Below are 11,356 nucleotides of genomic sequence, written 5' to 3'. Positions count from 1 at the left end.
TGGTATGTTATAGCTCACGGTGCAGGAGGTGGACCAAGGGTTCGAGCGCGCTTTGGGTCTAAAATCGACCAGGGCACTCTAGAAAGGCAAGAGAGTGGCCTAGTGTGGGCCTTTGCAGTAGGCGGGGCCATTTGGGTGGTCAAATGGTCGAAACGGCACAAACGGGCCACTTTTAGGCCAAATCGATATGCTATAGCCCACGGTTTCGGGGGTGGGACAGGAATTCGGGCGCGCTTAGGGTCTAAAATCAATCGGGGCACCCAAGAAGGCTAGGGAGTGGCCTAGTGTGGATCTTTGGGGTGGACGAGGCCATCTGGGTGGTCAACGGGCGAAACGGCTCGAACAGGCCGTTTTAGGGCTAAATTCGTGTGCTATAGCTCACAGTTCCGAGGGTAGGCTTGGATTTTGGGCACGCTTTAGGCTAAAAATCAATTGGCGCGCCCCAGGCAGGTTGGGAAGTGGCCTAGTATGGGACTTTGGGGTGGGCGGGACCATTTAGGTTGTCAAATGGGCGAAACAGTGTGAACGCGCCATTTTTTGGCCAAGTCAGTGTGTTATAGCCCATGGTTATGGGGGTGAACACGTCGTTCGGGCGCACTTTAGGCCGAAAATCAATCGGGACACCCCAGGAAGGCTGAAGAGCAACCTAGTGTAGGTCTTTAGGGTGGGCAGGGCCATTTGGGTGGTCAAACGAGTGAAACGGCAAGAGCGAGCCATTTTTAGGCTAAATTAATGTGTTATAGCCTATGATTTTGAGGGTGGGCTTGGGGTCCGGTGCACTTTAGCCAGAAAACTGATCGGGGCTGATACAAGATCAACAAGAAAGACACTAACACACACCAAAACAGTCCATGATTTGAAGAACCGATGACCCCTTTTGGTGACCCCTTTCGGATTCACTACACAATAACAATACAAGCACAATAACAACAAGATTCTAAGGCGTTCAACACCTATAATCAGCAAGCCACAAACTAAGATTACAACACAATAACAAGAACAAAAATGACACAACAAGGTCTCGGGTTTGGACACCCAAAACCGAGAATGAACACAACAACAATAATAAAATAGAATGATAGATAACTTGACACATAATGCACAAACAATATGAACCAAAGTGTATATTGAACACTAAAACCCAAGAATTCATACAAATAACATCAAGTTCTTACGGTGACCTCAAGGGAATGGAATCCCCAAGCAACAAACGTTTCAAAACAAGCAACCAACACAAGTGATTCCACACTTATCATAAGTGATATATACACTTGTATGAACACTCTCAAAGAGCTCTCAAAATATCATCTAAGTTATGAGAAAATGACCTAATATGTTCTACTTATAGCTTAGGTTACAACTTATTACAAAATGACTAAAATGCCTTTAATGAGCCAACACTCCAAAGCTTGTTCTATTAGTTGGCCAGTCACCCGAGCATGAGTTCTTTACGTATTAATCCACAATCACGATCGTACTCGTATTATCCTCCCCTTTTTGAAAAAGGATTCGACCTCAAATCTGAACTTTCAAAATAATAGAGGAGATAAAAGAACATATATTTCTCATGATATGAGGGTTAAAGTTAGCATAATCAACAACAAAATATCAAACCACGAGTGTACATTCTACACATGCCGTGGTAACTTATGGAATAAGATACCCTTATAAGCACCAAAAGAAATACTTATCTATCCACCAAGCGTGATAAGAAACAAAACAAAAAGAAAAGTGTAGTTCCTTGGAGCAAGGACCATAGTGTACTCTCGGGTTCTTCATCATCAAGATGTAAAAGTGGAATCAAGACCTCACCTTCTTCGGGCCAAGCATCATCATGAGGTGTTCTGCTCATCAATCCATAAGGTACATTAACTTTCCCTTCTTTCACCACCTTCTCGGGTTCACCATCATCTCCATCATCCTCTTGAGAGGTTCTTTCACTAACATTATTTTTGGTCACTTTATCCACAACAAAATAAGGATCACCCTCCACTAGTACAATGTTCCTTTGATTTGGGGACTCGCTAGCTTTTTGACCCCAACCTTGACATTTAAAACAAACGATAACCCTAATATTAGGAGTGAAAGAATTAGTACCTTCAAGCCGTGGATACCTTTGGATTGTTTTATCAAATGGCTTCTTCTCTAAGGGCTTGTAGGACTTGTCCCACCCGAAGGTCTTCTTAGCATGATTGTTCCTTTCAACTTCAATGGTCGCTTCTACAAGGTCCTCAATTTGGTCAAACTTATGGACAACTAATTGAGAAACAACTTCATAGCACAAACCACCCTTGAATCGAGCTAGGCAATGATTTGAAGGTCAGACTATGTCAAGATGTAGGATCAAGTTTTGAAACTCATCATAATACTCTTCCACACTTCTATCTCCTTGCCTCAAGTTGTAGAGCTTTGTTAGTTGCTCTTATTTGTACCTTTCAGTGACATATCTCTCCCTTATAAGAGCTTTCAATTCATCCCAATCTAGAAGGTCAAGATTTTCATTCCTTACCTGTTGCAACCGCTTTGTCTCCCACCAAGTAGATGCATAACCTTCAAATTGAGCAATGACATGTGCGGCTTTCTTTTGGGAAGTTAACTCGTTGAGTTGGAAAATCCGATTACATTGTAACTCCCAATCAAGATAGAGAGATAGATCATTAGTCCTTTTGAAAGAAGAAAGAGTGATCTTGATAGAATTTAGGCTTGTGTCTCTACCTACATTGCCTCCTTAGTCCACTAGACCTTCTTAAACATGAGGTCGGTGTCCCAAGTTGCCCCTACCATGAGGATCCGGTCCAACTCTTCCCTCTCGGCCTCTATGTCCCCCGCCATAAGCTCTTCTTATATTGTGCACAAAATCCACAAAGAGAGTTGCTTCATCTAACCCCTCACCTCCATAAAAACCCTTACCTTCCATATTATCAATTTGGATTAGTTGGTTTTGGTTTAGTGGTGCTCTAGGCATATCAAAGGGGTCTCGAATTTGGGAAGCTTATTGATTGACTTGACTTCATTTTTTTGGATAAGTAGGGACTTGGTGGATGGGCTCATGGGTTGGTCTAGGTGGATTGAGCAATTGGGGAAATGTATCCGGGGTGGTAGCATGTCCACTAGTCGAGGCATGGTAGTGTTTCGGACTTGAATGGTTGGAATCTAAATAAACTTCCAGTGTATCCATTCTCCTTGAAAAGGAACCCTCCATCCCGTTCATCTTTCCCTTCGACCACTAAGATCATGTTTCACGCTCATTATGGCTGCCAACAAAGCATTCATGGTTACCTCTCTCAAGGCTCTTGGACTACCTTCACTCAAAGTCATCGTACCTAATAAGAAATACTAAACAAAACACAAACAATAACAAGTTAAGGTTAGTAAAAATCACCCTCACTAACTCTCAAGCTCACATTTTTTCAAGTATCACTCAATTGGTCTCACAAGTGTTGGTACACCATTTTTACTCCAATGAAGTTACTTGGTCCCACTTGCGGCTTAAGGTTGGAATGGATTATTGTTTGCAATGACTCAAAATAAATTTGTATGTACTTGAATCAAAAGGCTACAATGAGTTTTTGAAAAGATAAAATCACACAAAGAAACGTAGACACGAATAAACGGACCCAAAACTAATTTACAACCTAGTAGACAATTACTAGTTTGTTAATTAGCAATAGAATCAACAAAATGAAACTAAGAAACAAATATTAGAAACTAAAAAATCAAAAAATTCAAGCTTACTTATGTTACGTGAACAGTAAAATGTTATGACGTGGCAGCCACGTAATTGGTCGCGGCCCCACATAATTTTTTTTAATCACCAATTTGAAGCTTTTGTCTTGATACAATTTGGAATGGATGAGTTTGTCTTTTGATGGAAAAATTCAAGTCTTAGAAACTTTTTCAAATTCCAACTCAAAAAATGATACTTGATTTACTATTCCCACAAAACAAGGTCCTTGAAATATGGAAAAGTGGATGATAAGTCTTTGAAGTGATGTGTTCAAGTCTCTTCACCAACAACTTTTTAACTTTATCTTACACCTTTTTTGGATCTATGCTATACTTTATATTGACTAAGAGATATCAAGATGTGAAGAATAATGAGATCTCAACAACAATTTCTCAAGAAGACCACCAACATTCACCTCTAAGTCCGCAACAATTGCAACACACGGCCAAGATCAACAATATCAACACACGACTAACTTCCAATTTACATCAACAAAGTCAAAAACATAAGCTCAAACCTTTAGATTTAGAGTTGGTGAGAAAGAAACCAAAACTAGAAACAATCTAAACAAACAAAAGATTACAAGATCTATCCACAAAGAAACATGTCTCGGCCAAGAACAAGAACAACTTCTATACTTTTCTTTTTTTTTTTTGTATTTTTAAGCTAGCTAGCCCAAGATTGATCTTGTGAAAAAAAATCAAGCCATCCTGTTATACCAAATGATACAAGATTCACAAGAAATACACTAACACACACTAAAATAGTCTATGATTTGAAGAATCGAGGACCCCTTTTGGTGACCCCTCTCGAATTCACTACACAATAACAATACAAGCTCGATAACAACAAGATTATAAGGTGTTCAACACCTATAATTAGTGATCCACAAACTAAGATTACAACACAATAACAAGAACAAAAATGACACAACAAGGTCTCGAGTTTGGACACCCAAAACTGAGAATGAACACAACAACAATAATAAGATAGAATGATAGATAACTTGACACACAATGCACAAACACTTTGAACCAAAGTGTATATTGAACACTAAGACCCAAGAATTCATACAAATAACATCAAGTTCTTACGGTGACCTCAAGGGAATGGAATCCCCAAGCAACCAACGTTTCAAAACAAGCAACCAACACAAGTGATTCCACACTTGTCACAAGTGATATCCACACTTGTATGAACACTCTCGAAGAGCTCTCAAAATATCATCTAAGTTATGAGAAGATGACCTAATATGTTCTATTTATAGCCTAGGTTACAACTTATTACAAAATGACTAAAATTACCTTAATGATCCACACTCCAAAGCTTGTTCCATTAGTTGTCCAGTCACCTGAGCATGAGTTCTTTATGTATTTATCCATAATCATGCTCGTACACATATTAGGGGCGCCCAGGCAGGCTGGGAAGCGGCCTAGTATTGTCCTTTGGGGTGGGAGAGGTCATGTGGGTGGTCAAACGAGCAAAATGACGTGAACGGGCCATTTTTGGGCCAAATTGGTGTGCTATAGCCCATGGTATTGGGAATGGGATCAAAATTTGGGTTCTATTAAGGTCAAAAATCAACCAGGGAGCAGCCTAATATTGGACTTTGAGTGGGCAGGGCCATTTGGTAGGCTAAACGGGGGAAACGACATAAACGGGGCCATTGACAGGACAACTTGGTGTGTTATAGCCCCCGGTTCTAGGGTTGGGATCGGGGTTAATTGTCGGGCCAAATTGGTGTGCTATTGCTATTTTCTTAGTCAAATGGTCAAAACGAGGATAATGGGCCATTTTTAGGCCAAATCGGTGTGCTATATAGCCCATAGTTTTAGAGATGGGCTCGGGGTCTGGTGCACTTTGGGCCAAAATTGATCAGGGCACCCCTGTCAAGATGAAGAACGGCCTAGTATGGTATTTTGGAGTGGGCAGGGCTATTTTAGTGGTTAAATAGGTGAAACAGTGTGAATGGGCTATTTTTGGACCAAATAGGTGTCCGTTATCCCTCAGTTTTGGGAGTGGGCTGAGGGTCCAGGTGATCTTTGGGACAAAAATTGATCGGGGTACCCCAGGCAGGATGAAGAGCAACTTAGTATGGGCCTTTGGGGTGGGCAAGGCTATTTTGGAGGCAAACGGGTGAAACAGACCATTTTTGGGCCAAATTGGTGTGTTATAGCCCAAAATTTTAGGTGTGAGTTGGGGTTCGGGAGCCTTTTGGGCTGAAAATTTACTGGGCCCATCCAAGCAGGCTGGGGATCAGCCTAGTGTTAGCCTTTGGGGTGGGCGGGTCCATTTGGGTGGTTAAACGGGTAAAATGATGCAAACTGGCCAATTTTAGGCCAAAATCGGTGTTCTATAGCCTACGATTTTAAAGGGGGGCTTGGGGTTTGGGTGCGTTTTGGGTCGAAAATCGATTGGGGAACCCCAGGAAGATGAACAATGGTCTAGTACAGGCCTTTAGGGTGGGTGGGGCCATTTAGGTGGTAAAACGGGCGAAATGAAATGAATGGTCCATTCTTTGGGGAAATTAATATGTAATAGACCACGGTTCCAGGGGTGGACCGGGAGTCCGGCGCGCTTTAGCTAAAACTCGAATGGGGAGACCTAGAAGGCTAGGGAGTGGCCTGGTGTAGGCCTTTGGGGTGGGCAGGGCCATTTGGGTTGTCAAATGGGCAAAACAGTGCGAATAAACCATTTATGAGTCAAATCGGTTTATGCTATAGCCCACAGTTTTGGTGATAGGTTCGGGGTCCAAGCGCGCTTAGGGTCAAAAATTAATTAGGGCACCCCAGGAAGGCTTAGAAGCGGCCTAGTGTAGGCCTTTGGGGTAGTGAGGCCATTCAGGGGGTAAAATAGGTGAAACAACATGAATGGGCCATTTTCGGGCCAAATTGGTGTGCAATAGCACACGGTTCTAAGGTCCAGGTACATTTTGGTTCTAAAATCGATTGAGGATCCCTAGGTAGGCTAGGGAGCAGCCTAGGGCAGGCCTTTGGGGTGGGCGGGGCCATTTGGGTTGTCAAACGGATGAAACGGCGTGAATGGACCTCTTTTGGGCAAAATCGAAGTATTATAGCCCACGGTTCTGGGAAATGGCTTTGGGTTTCAAGCGCGCTTTGGGACAAAAATCCACTGGGATTCCCCAAATAGTTTGGGAAGCATCCTAGTGTAGCCCTTTAGGGTAGGCAGGTCCATTTGAGTGTCTAAACGGGAAAAATAGCATGAATGAGCCATTTTTGGGCCTCATCAGTATGCTATGGCCCACGATTCTGAGGGTAGGCTCGGGGTTCGGATGCGCATTGGGCTGAAAATTGATCGAGCCACCCCAAGAAGGCTTTGGAGCGGCCTAGTATGGGACTTTGGGGTGGGCAGAACAATTTAGGTTGTTAAATAGGCGAAATAACGCGAACCAGCCATTTTCGGGCTAAATCGAAGTGCTATAGCCAACGGTACCTTGGTGGGCCCGGGGTCCAGGCGTAATTTGGGCAAAAAATAGATCGTTGCACCCTAGGAAAGCTAGAGAGAGACCTAGTAAGGACCTTTGGGGTGGATGGGGCCATTTTAGTGTTAAACGGGTGAAACAAAGCGTAAGGACCATTTTCAAGACAAATTGGTGTGCCATTTCCCACGCTTTTTAGGGTGGGACCGTATTCCAAGCATACTTTGGTCCTAAAATTAATTGGGGCACCCCAGGAAGATTGGGGTCGATGAGGCCATTTGTATGGTCAAATGGGCAAAATAGTGCGAACTGGCTATTTCTAGGCCAAATCGGTGTTCTATAGCCTGCAATTTTGGGAGTGGACCCAGGGTTCGGGCGTGCTTAAGGTTGAAAATCAATCGAGGTACCACAGTAAAGTTGGGGAGTGGCCTAGTATTGGCCTTTGGGGTGGGCAGGGCCATTTGGGTTGCCAAACGGGTAAAACGGTGTGAACGAGCCTTTTTGGGGCTAAATTGGTGTGATATATACCACAGTTTAGGGAGTGAACCCGGGGTCCAAGTGCGCTTTGGGCCAAAAATCGACCAGGGCATCCCAGGCAGGCTTAGGAGTGACCTAGTATGGGCCTTTGGAGTGGGTAGGGCTATTTGGGTGGTCAAATGGGCAAAACAGAATGAATGGCCTATTTTCAGGCTAAATCAATGTGTTATAGCCCACAGTTTTGGGGTTGTGCCAGGTGTCTGAGCGATGTTGTGCCAAAAATTAACCGAGTCACCTCAGGAAGGCTGGATAGCGGCCTAGTGTGAGCCTTTGGGCTGAGCGGGGACATTTGGGTGGTCAAACGGGCAAAACGGCACGAACGAGCCATTTTCTGGAAAAATCGGTATGCTATAGCCTACGGTTCCTATGGTGGTTCTGGGGTGTGGGCGCGCTTTGGGCTGAAAATTGACTCGAGCACCCCAGGCAGGCTGGAGAGCAACCAAGTGTAAGCCTTTGGGGTGCGTGGGGCCATTTCAGGGACAAATAGGAAAAACGATGCGAATAGGCCATTTACGGGCCAAATTGGCGTATGGTTCCGAGAGTGGGCTCGGGGATCTCACGCGCTTAGGGCCAAAAATCTATCGGGGTGCTCAGGAAGTCTGGAGAGTGGCATAGTGTGGGCCTTTGGGGTAGGATGTGCCATTTGGATGGTCAAACGGGTGAAACGATGAGAACAGACCTTTTTAAGGCCAAATCAGTGTGCGATATAGCCCACGAATTTGGGTTGGGCCCTGGGTCCGGTGCACTTTTAGTTGAAAATTGACCAGGCACCCCAGGCAGGATGAAGAACGGACTAGTATGGGCCTTTAGGTTGGGTGAGGCTATTTTGGTGATTAAACGAGTGAAACGGTGTGAATGGGCTATTTTTGGGCCAAATGGATATACTTTAGCCCTCGGTTCTAGGGATGGGCCAAGGGTTAGGGCACTCTATGGGCCAAAACTCGATTGAGGCACCCTAAGCACGTTGGGGAACAACCTACTATAGGCCTTTGGGGTGGGCGAGGCCATCTAAGAGACAAATGGGCAAAACAGCGCATACGAGCCATTTTTGGGCCAAATTAGTGTGTCATAGCCCACGATTTCAAGGGTAAGCTAAGGGTTTAGGCGCTATTTGGGTCGAAAATAGACCAGGGCGCTCTAGGAAGGATGGGGAGCAGCTAGTATTGGCCTTTTGGGTGGGTGAGTCCGTTTGGGTGGTCAAATAGGCAAAATGGTGCAAACTGGCCATTTTCTGGCTAAATTGGTATTCTATTGCATACAGTTCCGGGGGTGGGCTCAGGATCTGGTCATGTTTTGGGCTAAAAATCAATTGGGGCACCCTAGGAAGGATGGAGAGTAGTCTAGTATGGGCCTTTATGGTGGGTGAGTCCATTTTAGTGGTCAAACGGGCAAAATGGAATGAACAGGACATTTTTTAGGGAAATTGGTATGCAATAGACGACGTTTCAGGGTGCACTTTTCGCCAAAAATTGACTGGGGTACCCCAGAAGGCTAGGAAGTAGACTGGTGTAGGCCTTTGGGGTAGGCAGAGCCATTTGGGTTGTCAAACAAGCAAAACAGCGTGAACGGGCCATTTTCAAGCCAAATCGGTTTATGCTATAGCCCATGGTTTTGGGGGTAAGCTTGGGTTCCGAGTGCGCTTAGGTTCAAAAATTTATCAATGCGCCCCAGGAAGGTTGAAGAGTGGCCTAGTGTAGGCCTTTAGGGTGGGTGGGGCCATTCGGGTGGTCAAACAGGCAAAACGACGTGAATGGGCTATTTTCGAGCCAAATCGGTGTGCTATAGCCCATGGTTTTGGGGTCCATATGTATTTTAGGCTAAAAATTGATTGAGGCACCCTAGACAGGCTAGGGAGCAGCCTAGTGCAGACCTTTAGGGTGTGCTGGGGCCATTTCGGAGGTCAAACGGATGAAACAACGTGAACGGGCTGCTTTAAGGCAAAATCGAAGTGTTTTAGCCCATGGTTCTAGGGGTGGACTCGGGGTTTGGGTGCGTTGTTGGAATAAAAATCTACCGAGGTACCCCAGATAGGCTGAGGAGCGGCCTAGTATAGGACTTTAGGGTGGGCAGGGTTATTTGGGTGGTCAAACGAGCGAAACAACACGAACGGGCCATTTTCAGGCCTCATCGGTGTGCTATGGCCCACGGTTCCGGGGGTAGGACCAGGTTTCGAGTGCGCTTTGGGTTAAAAATTGATAGGGGCACCCCAAGAAGGCTGTAGAGCAGCCTAGTGTAAGCCTTTGGTGTTGGCAAGGCTATTTAGGTGGTTAAATAGGAGAAACAGTGCGAACCAACAAATTTTTGGTCTAAATCAAAGTGCTATAGCCAACAGTACCATGGTAGGCCCAAGGTTCGGGTGCACTTTGGAGAAAAAATTGATCAGGGCACCCCAAGCAAGCTGGGGAGTGTCCTAGTATGGGCCTTTTGGATGAGCGGGGCTATTTCAGTGTTAAACAAACAAAACGAAGTGAAAGGGCCAGTTTTAGGCCAAATTGGTGTGCTATTGCCCACGATTTTAGGGGTGGGATCAGAGTTTGGGTACACTTTGGGCTAAAAATCAACCAGGGCACCCTGGAAAGGCTGGAAAGTGACCTAGTATGGGACTTTAAGGTGGGCGAGGCCATTTAGGTGGTCAAACAAGCAAAACGACGTGAACGAGCCATTTTTTGGCTAAATAAGTGTGCTGTAGGCCACGGTTCAGTGAGTGGGCCCAGGTTTGGGAATGCTTTGGGCCAACAATCAATTGGGGCACCCTAGAAGGGCAGGGAAGTCACCTAGTGTGGCCTTTTCGGAGGTCAAACAGGCGAAATAGCACGATCGATCCATTTACAGGCTAATTTAGTGTGCTATAGCCCACGATTTTGGGGATGAGCCTGGGTCCAGGCGTGCTTTTAGCCAAAAATCAATTGAGGCACCCCAGGCAGGCTAGGGATTCGCCTAATGTGGGCCTTTGGGGTGGGTGATTCCATTTAGGTGGTTAAACGGGCAAAACGACACGAACAGGCCATTTTTGGGCCAAATCGATGTGCTATAGCCTATGTTTCAGGGGGTGGGCTCGGGGTTCGGACGTGCTTTAGGTTAAAAATCTACAAAGGCACCCTAGGAAGGCTTGGGAGTGGCCTAGTGTGGGCCTTTATGGTGGGAGGGGCCATTTGGGTTGTCAAACATGCAAAAAGGCATGAACGAGCCATTTTTGGGCCAAATCGGTATGCTATATAGCCCGCAATTTCGGGGGTGGGCCTAGGGTCCAAGCGCCCTTTGGGCTGAAATCGATTGAGGCGCCCTCGGAAGGTTGGGGAGTAGCCTAGTGTAGGCCTTTGGGGTGGGCGGGCAATTTGGGTGACAAACTGGCAAAGCGGTACAAATGGACCATTTTTGAGCTAAATTGGTGTGTTATAGCCCACGGTTTCGGGGGTAGGCTCGGAGTCTGGGCACTTTTGGGGCCAAAAATCAACTGGGCACCTCAAAAAGGCTGGGGAGAAACCTAGTGTGGGCCTTTGGGGTTGTCGGGGCTATTCGGGTGGTCAAATGGGCGAAACGGTGCAAACAGACCATTTTCAGGCCAAATCTGTGTTTTATGGGCCACAGTTTCGGGGATGGTACCAAGGTACAGGTGCTCTTAGGGCTAAAAATTGATTGAGGTACCCTAGGAA

Source organism: Capsicum annuum, chromosome 10 (assembly GCF_002878395.1).
Source record: "Capsicum annuum cultivar UCD-10X-F1 chromosome 10, UCD10Xv1.1, whole genome shotgun sequence".
NCBI lineage: Eukaryota > Viridiplantae > Streptophyta > Magnoliopsida > Solanales > Solanaceae > Capsicum > Capsicum annuum.
Note: the sequence above shows the minus strand (reverse complement) of the source record.